Genomic DNA, 14,380 nt, shown 5'->3' with positions numbered 1-14,380 from the left:
AATCGCAGATAAAGGGATTAACTCCGCTATGGTTTCCACCCTTATTGACAGCGTTTTTGGAAATGATGACATGCTCCCGTTTGATATAGAACAAACATGTAGGATGATTTTTGATGGGGCAGGAATGATCATTTTTAAACAAGAGTGGGAGGATGAATGCACAAAGCAACTCGCTCAGGCAGCTGGTGTGGACCACCCATTGCACGGTTCTAGTATACAGCGACTAATGTGCACTGACCCAACAATGATTACACCCCAATTGCAAGACCAGTTGCCCCAGAAGTGGCGGCAACCACCTGCGCGGCTAGAGAAGCCATTCATATAGCTTGCAGGGTGGTTGCCAAGCCAGCGCCATGGCCCATTATAAAGCAAGCCAAAAGCGAAAGCTTTACTCACTTTGTGGACGGTCTCCAAGCGGCGATTGACTCCTCTGCCTTGCCTGCAGAGGCGAAGGGTCCAGTCACGTTAGAATGCTTACGCCAACAAGTGGTGCCGAATCAATCAAGCCAGAGCTGCGGAATCAATCTAATGAAAGCTGTGAGTTTCTCTTTACAGGACTGGATCTGTGATCGCCCTCGTCTCCAACAACCAAAAAATTGCGTCAGACCATCGGACAGCCCAACAAGACCAGAAAGCTCTGCGCAGCTGAAAGGGAAATGGCAACGATACCTTTGCGTCCTTTTGCTGATAGGTTTGGTCAGCATGTGTGATGCGGAACATTACCCTTATCAGCCATTCAGGTGGGTTTTGCGTCACCTTTTGGATGATGAGGCAATCAGAGAAACAACAATGCCGGGTGGTCCTTCCTTTGAATTTAGGCTGAAGGATTTGTTTCCCTCTCAAATGCCTAAAGCTTCCTAGCTTTAGGGAGTCAGAAATGTACCAAACTTTCTGGTGTCCAGCCTCTAATCCAGGCAAGAGTTACTGCAGTTACCCAGGGTATGGCTATTGTGGGTACTGGGGATGTGAGACCATCGTGACAAGTAACAGATGGTCGCCAGAGCCACCCGATGAATTTTTGCAAGTTAACTATGTCCCTAAGGGCTGTCATGAACCACTCTTCACACTCGACAAAACGATTGATGATCCCCCAAACGGACTACGTCACACTTGCAAAGGCTATACCATGACCATCCTGCAACCGACACACAAAAGTTGGGCCACTGGTAAAGTTTGGTCAGTGTTCGTTTGTGCCTTCTACACCCATTGGGTGAACATTCAAATCATTAGACTCCCACAGGTAACACCCATTTCCCTCGGACCCAATCCTGTCCTCGCAGAAAACAAGTTTGAGGCGAAAGCTACCTATGACTCAGTTCCAACCCTACGCCCTAAAGCACCTGAGTCGGCCTCCCATGACCCATTCTTTGACATGCTCAATGCTACCTTCCTATCCCTAAACCAGTCAAATCCAGATCTCACCGAGTCCTGCTGGCTTTGCTACGACCCCAAACCTCCTTTTTATGAAGGTGTTGCTTTAAATATCTCCTTCAATTTCTCTACACAACAGAGTCCACCCCAGTGTAGGTGGGACACACCCGACGAGGGATCACTCTGAGTCAGGTCACAGGTCGAGGAAAGTGCTTAGGCAGATCAGACGCAGCCAGACAAGAGAGCATCCTTTGCGAGGAAATCACACAACCCCAAAGCCCAAGCAAATGGGCGATCCCAGCTAAGCCAGAGATGTGGGTGTGCCATCAATCAGGAGTCAGCCCTTGCATTTATCTTGATCATTTCAATTCCTCGGTTGATTTTTGTGTCCAAGTTCTTATCGTTCCCAGGGTCCTATATCATCAAGAGGAAGAAATACATCTCCTTTCGGACGACTCACACCAGCTTCGCAAGAGAGAGGCGATTACCAGCATTACTTTTGCAATGCTCCTCGGTTTAGGAGCCCTTGGCACAGGGGCACAGGTGTTTCAGCCCTTGTGACCCAGCAACAGGGACTCTCTCGGTTGGAAGCAACCATTGATGAAGACTTGCAGAAAATAGGAGTCTATCTCCCTTTTGGAAAAATCCCTCTCCTCCCTTTCCGAGGTCGCCCTGCAGAACAGACGCGCTCTAGATCTCCTGTTCATGCAGCAGGGAGGTCTATGCATGGGGGGACCTCCCCTTTCTCCCGGTTCATGGCGTGAGCAGACAAAGGTTATATAAGGCTGTGTAACCAGGGAATAAACGCCATTTCCCATCCACCATATTGGTGTCTGTGAGTGATTGGCCCGAGCAGCCTGAGGTGGCTGCCGTGCCGTTCCCGAACCAGGTTGCCCTGCCTCAGCAGAGGCACAGGGGGGCTGAAACCCGGGATATACGAATTCCGGGGGATGGAAATCAATTGGGTCAGACCTCTTTTGGGAATCACCAGCGATGAACTGTGTCCACTTCTCGATTTGCTGAGAGGAAGCTGCGACATCACTTCTCCAAGAACCTTAACCCCTGAAGGTTGTGCTGATCTCGACAAAATCACAGAAACTCTCCAAAGAAGACAAGCTCATCGCTGCATTCCTAAAAAAAACTTTCTTTTTTGCAGTTTTAAGAGAAAAAATACAACTTTGTAGTCTCATTTTTCAGTAAGACCCTTTGAGCCAAATCCTCTGCTGATAATAGAATGGATTTTTCTTCCCTACAAGTCTCCAAAGACAATTTTCACAGTCTTAAAAATGATTGCACAAATTGTAATTAAAGCCAGAACCAGACTGTTAACTTTAGCAAACCAAGAATTTGCAATTATCTATTTGCCATTAAAAAAATATTATCTTAATTGAGCAATGCAAAATTCTGATGATTTACAGTATGCTTTCTTAAGCTTCCCACGTGCTTGTTCTGTTCACTACCCATCTCAAAAGCTATTGCAAACAAAACTGAGTTTTAGAGAAAAACATAAACTTAGTGAAGAACCTTTAAATACAGTCACTCTCTTCACTAATAGCTCTAACAAAAGTCACAAATCAGTCATAACTTGGTTAAACCAAGAGACTAATACTTAAGAGTCAGACATTCAAATAGTAGAAGAGTCTCCTCAAATTGTTCAGCTTGCTGCTGTGGTTCAAACTTTTCAACTCTTTCCTCAACCTCTTAACTTAATCACAGATTCGGCTTATGTTGCTAATATAGTTAAGAAATTAGAAGAGTCAATTTTAAAAGATGTTAGTAATGATACCTTATATCGTTAGCTTTCATGTCTTTATAAAACTTTGCAATATAGAATTAATCCACATTTTGTTTCTCACATCAAAACTCCTTCTTCGCTTCCTAAATTTTTAGTAGAAAGAAACGCAAAAGCAGACAAACTAATAATAGATATTTCAAACACTTTACCAAACATTTTTGAACAAGCAAAACTGAGTCATGCCTTTTTTCACCAAAATGCACAAGCACTTGTGCGAATATTTCGAATTATCAAAAGTCAAGCTAAAGCTATCATCAATACTTGTCCTGACTGTCAGCTCGTGCAGCCTCCTGTTTCCACAAGAACAGTCAATCCATGAAGTTTGCAAAGCCTGCAGTTATAGCAAACAGATATCACTAAATACCCTTCCTTTAGTAAATTTAAAAACATTCGTGTTTCAGTAAACATGTTCTCTAGTGCAATATTTACTTCTCTTCACACAAGTAAAACAAGTAATCATGCCTATCATCATTTTCTGCAAGCTTTTGCTTCATTGGACTTGCCCCAAAAAATCAAAAACTAACAATGGTCCCGCATACATATCTCAAAAATTAACCACATTTCTAAAAGAATGAGGTGTTCATCACATCTTTAATATCTCTCACTCTCCCACAAGCCAAGCAATTATTGAAAAAACACATCAAACATTAAAATGCATTTTAGATCAACAGAGACGGGGAATGGAGGTCACACCTCAGATGAGGCTGAATAAAGCTTTGTATGTTTTTAATTTCCTAAACAGTTCCTTTGCAGAACCTGATCCACCAATTCTTAGGCATTTTTCAAATAACACTCAGGCGAAACTGAAAGAAAATCCACCTGTTTTAATTAGAAACCCTGAGTCTGGACAAATTGAAGGTCCTTTCCGATTCATAACCTGGGGCAAAGGGTATGCTTCTGTCTCTACAGGTGCTGGAATTAGTTTGGTTCCAGCCAAAAACCTCAAACCATATGGCACCCCAGAATGTGCTGACGAGTCCAGAACCGAGGAAGCAAGTACGCAGACGTGAGCCGAGCAGAGGGATCCCGGGTCATGCCTGACGTTCCTTCTGCATCGGTGGAACCTGCAAACTCTGATTCTGTGTTAATGTTATTTATAAGTTTGTCAATTGTATGTCAAATATTTGTTTTGTAGAGCTGACTTTTGGCAAAAGTTTGGGCTTTTGTTTTTGTTGAAAGCAAAATTTTAAAAATTGATATATATGTAAGGATTCTGCCAAAACTTAGCTCATGGATAAGATGAAGCAAATGCAAGTCGTGTTTTGGTATTCGTGAGTTTTAATTGTCTTTTGTTGTGGAGATTTGCCTGTGGAACAAACAAAAACAAATGTTTGCATGATCTTAGCCAAGGCAGCCAGCTCAGATACCATAGGTTTGTCTAATTCGGAACCAGAAAAACCTTTCTCAACTTGTCCAGTTGGTGTGCCAGTAAAAGAGTTGCCTTTGGTCAAAAAACAATCCAATGGTAAGCCAGGTGAAATTGACAATGGAAACAATTCCACATTGTTGTAGCGACCTGGTTCTAAGGAAACGCAGCACGACGGCCCAATGCTCTTGGCCGCTCGGGCTAAGGACACGCAGACATCAATGTGATAGACGGTCCAAAGGCCCTTTATTGGTTTTCTCCTCGGTATATATACCCCTGGTCCTTCCCCTACCTTTGGGGTCTGACTTTTACCTTATATGGTTAGTAAGGGGACTGGGTGGAGGCCGTGTTAGGTAGGGTTACAACATTCTTGGGGGGATTACAACATTCTTGGCCTCCTGTCCTGCGGCTATCCTTATCTCTGGGAGTCAGGTGAGGGAGGCCCTATCAGGTTTCCGTGACAGCCCGAAATCTTCCGACCGCCTGTCCCTATTCTCTCTGCCACATCTCCCCCCCCTTCTCCCACAAATGGATGAGGTAGTTGTCTACATGCTAATATGAGGTATCTAAGGTTGTCGCTTGACAAGGAAAGGGGATTTGGGGTTCCTGAGTTAGTTTTTCTGCCTGGCAAGTTCTTTCTCGGGTTCTTGCGTCCGGCAGCGTTCCCTGTTGAACTTCTTGTTGAATTCACAGCATCGGATGTCTGCCTAAGAGCAGGATGTTGGTCCGTTCCAAGCGGGTCCGGACGAATGAGACTAGCTTGTTCAGTAGGCATGGTCCGAACGTGACGGCTAGAAGCAGGATTGCTAACGGACCTATTAGGGAAGAAATTAGAGTGGTTAGCCATGGTGATTGATTGAACCAGGATTCGAACCAGCTTTGTTGGTCGTCTCTGTCTCTCTGTCTCTGAGCCAGTCTGTTTCGGAGTTCTGCCATGGAGTCTCTGACGACTCCTGTGTGGTCTGCGTAGAAACAGCATTCCTCCTTCAAGGCGGCGCACAGGCCTCCTTGTTGCATGAGTAGGAGGTCCAGTCCTCGCCTGTTCTGCAGGACCACCTCTGAAAGTGAGGAAACTGATTTCTCTAGAAAGGATATGGATTTCTCTATTCTCTGCAGATCCTCGTCGACGGTCCTCTGCAGCTGGGACAAACCTTGGTGATGGGTCGCCAAGGCCGCGACTCCCGTTGCTGTTCCTGCCGCTCCTAGGCCGAGCAACATTGCGATTGTTATGCCTGTTATTATTTCTCTCTTGTGGAGTCGGCTGGGTTCTCCGAGGAGTTGGTACACCTCCTCGTCTGAGTGATACAGGATCCTGGGAACGATTAAGACTTGGACACAGAAGTCTGTTGAGTCATTGAATTTGTCTAGGAACACACAGGGACTCACTCCGGATCTTTGGCAAACCCACATGCCCGATGCGGATGGGACTACCCACTTTTTTCTCCTGTCGGGTTTGACTACTTTGGTGCACACGTTGCCTTCCCGCCTAGCTAGGGCTGCATTTCCAAAGCATCTCCCCCTCCCCGTGACCTGACTCAGGGTGATTCCTTTGCGGGGAGTGTCCCATCTGCATTGGTGAGGGGCGTCTGCTGAGGAATATGTGAAAGGGGTATCTAAGGCGACTCCTTCGTAAAAGGGTGGTTTGACATCGTAACATAGCCAACAGGAATTGGTTAGGTTAGGGTTGGATTCGTTTAGGGATAGGAAGGTAGCTTCTAACATGCGAAGGATTGGGTCTGAATCCGACTTAGCTAAGCGATGTGTCTGAATGGTTCTCGCTAGGCCTGTCTGGGTATTCGCGACCCTTGTAGGTAAGGTTTTGGGGTAGGTCGTGTTTTTCCCTTTCTGCACGCTTTTGATTGCTTTGTTTGGTCCGACCGCTCGGGGTACTGACGGTATGAGCCTGATAATCTGCACGTTTACCCACTCGTTTGTCCCGTGAAGGACTACTGTCCACATTTTTCCGAAGGCCCAACTGGGGTCTCTGGGCTGCAAGACTGTCATGTTGTACCTAATACATTTCTGGATTTTTGGGAGTTTGTGGCTGTTTCGATGGGTGCTTTCGTGATGGAAGAGTGGTGTTTTGCAGCCTTTTGGCGCCCAAGTGAACTGTAAGAATCTGTCGGGTTCCTGTGGGTCCCACCCCGGCCCTGTCGGTCTGGTGTCTGTGACTATTGTTTCACAACCGTAGTGTCCGCAACATCCCCACCCCGGGCGATTACAGTAACTTTTTCCAGGGTTTGAGGCTGGGCACCAATAGGATAGGTATGTGTTTTTGGCGTATGGGGAATGAGGGTCTGGCTTTGGTCGTCCCGGGAACAGGTCTGTAATGCGAAGTGTGAAGGATGGGGCGTCTGGTGTAATGACGTGTCTGAGCACCTTGTCATTGGTGAGGTGCCGTATGACCCACCTGAATGGCTGATGGGGATAGTACTGTGAGCTGGCTTGCCCCCTGGCAACTAGCTCCAGCAGCAACATTACCCAGAGATACCCTTGATGACTGGATCTCGCCCGTGCCGGTCCTTCGGGTGCTGTCTGGCGGCTCGGTGGTCTGTCTCTCTCCTCCAGAACGCGAGTGTGCACGTCTCGCGGACGTCTCTTGATCATGTCCTGTAAACAGAGACTCGCCATTCTCATTAGCGTCACCCTGCTCCTTTTGGAGATCTGGTTTGATCGATTTAAGTGGACACCACCTGATTTCTCCGTCTTTTTTGACTGCTGCGTACCCTCGTCCCGTGAGCATTAACCTCCAACCCCGTTCCCATTCGCCTAGCTCGTTCCTTATTATTACTCGTGGACCCTCCTCCTGCATTCGAGTGGTCCAATGTTTTTGGACAGGACTGTTTGTCTCGTCCCCCCTGGGAAATTGATTGAGCGCTAACAGAGCTGTTGCTAGTATGCGTGCCTGCTCTCCTGGGGGAATGGAGTTGGCAAAGCCGTCTGCTCTTGCCAACACCTCTATTCTGGTTTTTAGGGTCTGATTTGCCCGCTCTACTATTGCCTGCCCGGTACTGTTGTAAGGGATACCTTGTACCAGGGTGATACCCCATTTTTTGGCGAATTCTTGCGCCTGCTTGGAAGTGAAATTCGACCCGTTATCTGTTTTGATTTGTCTGGGGACACCGAGCCATGCCATGGCTGTCAGCCAGTGCTGAATCATGGCTTTTGAGTCCGTTTTGAGGTGCTGCGTGGCTACTATCGTTCCGCTGAAGGTGTCTACTGTCACTGCTAGCCACGCTCTTGGCTTCATCAGTTGGCACACGGTGAAGTCTGATTGCCAGATTTCTGAGGGCTTGAGGCCTCTTGGATTGACTCCGCTGGTCCACAGTGGTGACTTCTGGCAATGAGGACAGGTCGCCACTACGTGTTTCGCGTCTGCTGTCGAGATTCCGCATCTCTTTGCCAGTGCTTTTGCCCCGATGTGAAGCGATTCGTGCAGCTGACGCGCTTCTTGCAACGTCCAAACTCCTTTCGCTGCGGCGTCCGCTTTGTCGTTGCCGATCTGGAAGTAACCCTTGACTGGGTTGTGGCTGTTGATGTGTATGACGGATATGGTGCCTCGTCGTGAGGAGAGCGCTTCTTCCAGCATCTGGGCTGCTGCTGATGTTGACACCCCCGGTTCTGCCATGGCTAGGCAGAGTCTTGCCACGAATATGGAGTCTGTCACGATGTTGAGGTGTTCCTCTCGGAAGAGTCCGCACGCCAAGGCTACTGCTGCTGCCTCCAGTTGCTGCACTGACAGTGTTGGGTCACACGCTTTGATGCAATGCCATTGCTCTCCTGCCTGCCACACTGCCATTGCGGTCGAGGTCATGGAGGAAGCGTCCGTGAAGACTGTTGGTCCTGGCTGCGGTCTGTCTCTGACCTTCGGTGGCATGTCTATGTCGACGATGGTCAGCAGCTGAGTCCAAGGTGGCTTGGTGGAGTAGGAGATTTCTCCTCCGAAGCCGGTGAGTGCAAGGGCTAGGTGCTCCGATATTGTTGTCGATTCTGTTGCCGGTTGCTTGCGAAGCGGAAGGTGGATCCTTGTTGGCTCCGTTCCTAGGTGTTTCAGGGCGAGTTTTCTGCCTTTTATGATGAGGTTCGCGATGCATTCCGTCCCTGGGGAGAACGCTCGAGCTGGTCTTCCGAGGACCACCCATTGGATCGGTCGGGACTTCTCGGTAGGTCCTTGGGCCAATGCTCCCACTCCTCCTTTCGGCGTGAAGTGGACGTACAAGTCCAGGGGCATAGCTGGGTTCCACCTGGCAAGCGTGCCAGTGGACATCTGGTGTTCGATGAAGTCGAGGGAGCTCTTTGCTTGCGGTGTCAGCTCCTTTGGTTCCCAGGGCTGCTTCCCTTTCAGGAGGTCGTGCAAAGGGTCCATGACCTCCGGAGGAACCAGGATGATGTTGCGAAGCCACTGCAGTGATCCTACCAGGCGCTGGACGTCGTGTAGTGTCTTGACGTCTCGGTTCACTCTCACCCTTGGAGGGGTCACGTAGGAGCTTGTGATCCCTACTCCCAGGAATGTCACGCAAGGTCCTTTCTTGATCTTTGCGGTCGCGATCTCGAAACCGTTGGCTCGCAGGGTTTCTGTGACTGTGGACACCAGGTGATCCACCTGGCTCGTTGATGGAGCTGCGATCAGGATGTCGTCCATGTATTGAATGATGGTTGCGGTGGGATAGGAGTGTCGAACTGGCGTCAGCGCTTTGTCCACGGAGATCTGGCATATAGTCGGACTGTCCACCAAACCTTGTGGTAGCACTCTCCACTGGAAGCGCAGATTTGGCCGCTTACCGTTCGGAAACACAACGGAAAAGGCGAATCGTTCTTTGTCCTCGGGGTGCAAGGGTATGGAAAAGAAACAGTCTTTGATGTCCAGCACTGCGCATGGCTGTCCCTCGGGTATGGCTGAGTTTGCGGGTATCAGGGTCTGAACTGGACCCTTGGGTCGAATTGTCTTGTTCACTTCTCTTAGGTCGTGGATGAGGCGGTACCCTTCCCCTGACCTTTTGGGGATCACGAATACAGGGGTATTCCATGGGCTAGTGGTCGGTTCTATGTGACCCTTTTGTAACTCACGATCGACCAATTCTAATAAGGCTGCCACTCGAGGCTCAGATAGGGGCCACTGCTCGACCCATATGGGGTTTGATGATTTCCAAGTTATTTTGATTGGCAGCGCTGGGTGTATGGCAGTGGCCCTCATTATAAATTTGTGATCCTGACTCCTAACATAGCAAGGACGTCCCTTCCCAACAGGGGTGGAGAATTCTGCAGGATGTATGGATAGACTGCTACTGTTTTTTCTGGCCCTCCTTTTGTGTGAAGCGTTATAGCTACCAGCTGGGTGCTCTTCCACGCTCGGGATTGTCCCCCCACTCCGTTCACTGGTGGGACTTCTTTAATTTGCCAATGTCTGGGCCAACTTGCTAGGGGAAAAACCGTGCAGTCTGACCCCGTGTCCGCCCAAAACTGAAGCCCTATGACGTGGGGGTCTAGGCTGTTATAAAGGCGACATGCCGCCCATACCTTTGAAGGCTCCTTCCCTATTTTCATGGCCAAGGCCACCCAGGGACCCCGCTCTGGGGCACCCCCTGCTGGCCCTGCGGCATCGGCGTGGTTTGCGGCTGTGGCGGATGTGAAAGTACCGCTGGTGGTGCTGGGCAGCTCTGCCATTGTATTGCTGGCAGGGGTGTGGTATCGACTGCTCCCTGTGATGGCATAGGGTAAGAGGGTCCCCTGCCCCCCCGAGGATTGGCATAGGTGGGCCGTCTCATATTCATTGCGGGAGGAGGCCGAATATGGCCCGTGTGGCTCCTCCCTCTCCCGTTTCCCCGGGGCCTAGACCTGCAATCCCTGGCTATGTGACCCTTCCTCCCACAGCTCCAGCAAATCTCCCCTGTGCGTGTCTGGAGCGATGGTGCTGCTAGAGGAGGTTGTGTCGGGTGAGGACAGCTTGCTGCGACATGGCCTGCCTGGCCACATTTAAAGCAAGCCATAACACTGGTAAGGGTATTGACGGCTGCCTGAATAGGTGTCAGCTGTTCCTCCCTTACCACGTGTTTTATCATTCCAGCTAGGTTGGTTCCGGCTGGCAGGGAACGCAGGATCTCTTTGGTGACTGAGTTACACTGCTGGCGAAGGCAGTCGGTCACCACTGATTCTATGGCTGCTACGGGTATTGTGGAGGAATCCAGGGCTGTTTTCAGCCGGTCTACGAAATGTGTGAAGCTTTCACTCTCTCCCTGTTGGATGGTAGACCAAGGTGCTGGTCTGGTTACCACCCCAGAGGCTGCCTTTATAGCCTGTCTGGCTGCCCTAGTTGTTGCTCTGACCTCCTCAGCTCGTAGCTGTGCTGCTTGCTGTTGTGGTGTAGCTACGTCGTCATGCCTCCCCAGCAACCTGGCTAAACTCGAGCCATGAAGTTGTTGCCCCTCGCCCGATGCCTGGGCTAAAGCTGTTGTGCAATTGTCTGTCCATTCTTGTTTAAATACAATCATACCCGCCGCGTCAAAGATCATACGAGCGATTTGTCTAATATCGAAGGGAAGTAAATCGTCATTGCTAAAAAGCCCGTCTATTAAAGTAGTAACCACTGCTGAGTTGATCCCTTTTTCTGAAATTGCTTTCGCTATTGTCTGAACCTCTTTTACATTTACTGGTGTATACGTTCGCTGCTGATTTCCCTGGGCTCCTGTAACTCTGACTGGGTAAGCATGAACGCTGGTCATATCCACCCAATCTGCACATGCTATCTTTATTTTGCCCCAGTCTGTAAGCTTATGTTGTGTTTGCTTCCCGGTTTTATTGAAAGCTTTATTCGGTTTCGCTTGAAACCGCGTTAATTCTGCCCTCTCGGCTTCCGAGTCACAGTCAGACTCGGTAAGCTCGGTTGAGCTGACTGAGGAGCTCTCACTTGTCTCCGAGCCGGAAGTTGAATGCCAGTACGCTTCCGGTCTGCTCTGCGTTTTCCCGCGGCTCCGCCCCCGCTCCTCCCCTCGGGGGTGGAGTCGCGCCTCCCCTCGCGAGCGGTGTCGCTCTCGTTCCTCCCCTCTGGAGCGGTCCCGCTCCTCCCCGCGTGGGCGGTGTCGCTCCGCCTCTCGGGGGGGGCGCCGCTCTCGCCCCCCGTGAGTTTCCTGCCCCCTGCGGGGCGGGGTCTCCCCCTTAGACGGTGGCGCCGCTGGGCGCGGCTCCCGTTCGGGTGTCCGCCCCCCCGCACCTTCCCGCGCGTGCGCGGTAGTGTTCTTTCTCGGCTCTGTGCCGTTCTCGCCGCTGGGCGGCTGGCCCCGCCCCTCTCCCGCGTGGCCCGCGCCATTTTCAAACCCGTATGGCGGCGGCGCGGCTCTGGCGCCGGGTCCGCCGTTCGCCGCCGGCACGGCGTTGCCGGATTCCGCGGCCGCGATACTCTCCGCGCGGCGCGCGTCCGCCATTAAACCTTCCCAGAACGAACGCGAGTCCTGTTCCGCCGTCAGCGTCCCCGAATCGGCGGTTCGCGGTGGGGGGAGGGGAGGGGGCAGCGGCTCCGCGACCCCGGCGGGCTCCTCGGGCGGGCCGGGGCCGGGCGCGCTCCGTGGGGGGTTCAAAGGGTCCCGCAAGGTGGGCTGCGGGGTCGGGGAGTCCCGTGGGCACTGCGGAGGGGTTGGAGGGTCCCCCGGGGGCGCCGGGTGGTCGCGACCCGGGCTCGCGTCCGCGCGCGGGTTCGGGCGGGGAACGCCCGCCTCCCGCGTGTTGCCCCCCCCCCCCCGGGCCGATTCCCGGGGCCGTTTGGGTCGCAGCCACGCTCCCGATTTTTGGGGTTGCTAACAGCATGGTCTTCGCTGCTTCCCATGCCTCCTGCTGTTCTGAGGCCTTTTTTAAAGCTTCCTCTGCTTTAGCCCACGCCTTAAGACATTTCCCACTGCCTGTAACCTTTAAATCCTCGGCTAAAGCGAGTGTACATCTCTCCCACACCTCTGAATTTAATATGTCTATGGGACGAGTTATCGTCCTTAGCTCTTGGAGCTTATTAATAGCAAGCTGAAAATGCTTGAAGTCACATCTAATACCCCATTGTAAATTAAAATAACTCACGACTCGGGCTACAGCTTCCATGAGGCTGAGGCGGTCCCCACGCGACTCGGGCCACGACTTCCACGAGACTATGGCGGTCCTACACGACTCTGGTCACAACTTCTACAAGGTTGCGGCGGTCCTCGTAAAACTCAGGCCACAGCTTGTATGAGGCTATGGCGGTTCCAATTCAAACTCAGGCCACAGCTTCTATGAGGCTGTGGCGGTTCCGGAGGCGTCCCTCCTCGCTGTGGTGGAGTCCAGGACCCCCCGCAGCCGCTGGCCTTGTCCAGGAGACTCCCGATCCCGGGTTCTGTTTCTTTTGTGTTCCCGGGTTTCGGCACCACTTGTTGTAGCGACCTGGTTCTAAGGAAACGCAGCACGACGGCCCAATGCTCTTGGCCGCTCGGGCTAAGGACACGCAGACATCAATGTGATAGACGGTCCAAAGGCCCTTTATTGGTTTTCTCCTCGGTATATATACCCCTGGTCCTTCCCCTACCTTTGGGGTCTGACTTTTACCTTATATGGTTAGTAAGGGGACTGGGTGGAGGCCGTGTTAGGTAGGGTTACAACATTCTTGGGGGGATTACAACATTCTTGGCCTCCTGTCCTGCGGCTATCCTTATCTCTGGGAGTCAGGTGAGGGAGGCCCTATCAGGTTTCCGTGACAGCCCGAAATCTTCCGACCGCCTGTCCCTATTCTCTCTGCCACACACATTGAATTGGAACGTTTGGGCCAAAAAACTTCCCAGGGCAGCCTCTGAACCCCAAGGTTTGGAAATCCTTGGTTCTTTAACAATGGATTTTTGCTTTACCTTCATAGCTAGTGCTTGGTGAAAAGGCGACCCCCCAAAGTTTAATGTTACTCCCCATTATTTTGCATACAGAAATTTAAGGTTTTGGTGTAATTTTTCAAAGAGTTGGGATGTGCTTCCTGAGGCTGAGCTATATCCAGGGCAATTGCCTAAGAGACATTGGTTCATTTGTGGAGACAGGGCTTGGCAAGGCATTCCAGCAGACCTTGAAGGTGGCCCTTGTAGCATTGGGATGCTCACTGTAGTTGCACCCTCTGCTAAAGCGGTCATGAAAAGGAAACAAAGGAAAACAAGATCTGCTCATCGTTATGATGACAACTGTCAGAGTGACTTCATGCCTTGGAAAGCTGCAAGAAGGGTTTCAGCAGGTATATTTTTACCCCAATTGGCTTCAGCAGTGGCTTTGAAACAATTAGATTGAATTGGATGTTGGCTAAGCAAGCAAACTAATGCCACATCCTCTGCCATTAGTGATAGGTTAAGGGATGTTGATAGTGTTAGACATGCTAACCTTCAAAATAAAGCAGCAATTGACTTTCTTTTACTGGCACAAGGGCATGGTTGTGAGGAATCTGAAGGACTGTCTTGTATGAACCTGTCCGATTATTCAGAATCCATTCACAAGAGCATACAAAAACTGAAAGATTTGACAGCCCAAATTAAAGAGGATGGTAGATCCTGATTGGATGATCTGTTCCAAGAATAGAGCTTTACACCTTAGCTAAGGCAACTTTGCAAGATAGGTCTCTATATATTGGGTGTTTTGGTAATGATGTTGATAGTAATCCCCTACATACTTCAGTGTGTGTGACAGATGATGAACAAAACAGTCAGGGAAGTTTTTGTCATACAAGAGAGGGAAGTAGGAAGTAGAAGCAGAGAAAGTGTTAGAAATCTCACAGAAATGACAGATGACGGTATAGAAATGGAAGAGGGTTTTGAGTTAAGATCCTAGAATCTTTGAGTTAAGACCAAATGACTTATAAGTATTGT

Source organism: Passer domesticus, chromosome 10 (genome assembly GCF_036417665.1).
Source record: "Passer domesticus isolate bPasDom1 chromosome 10, bPasDom1.hap1, whole genome shotgun sequence".
In the NCBI taxonomy this organism is placed as follows: Eukaryota; Metazoa; Chordata; class Aves; order Passeriformes; family Passeridae; genus Passer; species Passer domesticus.
Note: the sequence above shows the minus strand (reverse complement) of the source record.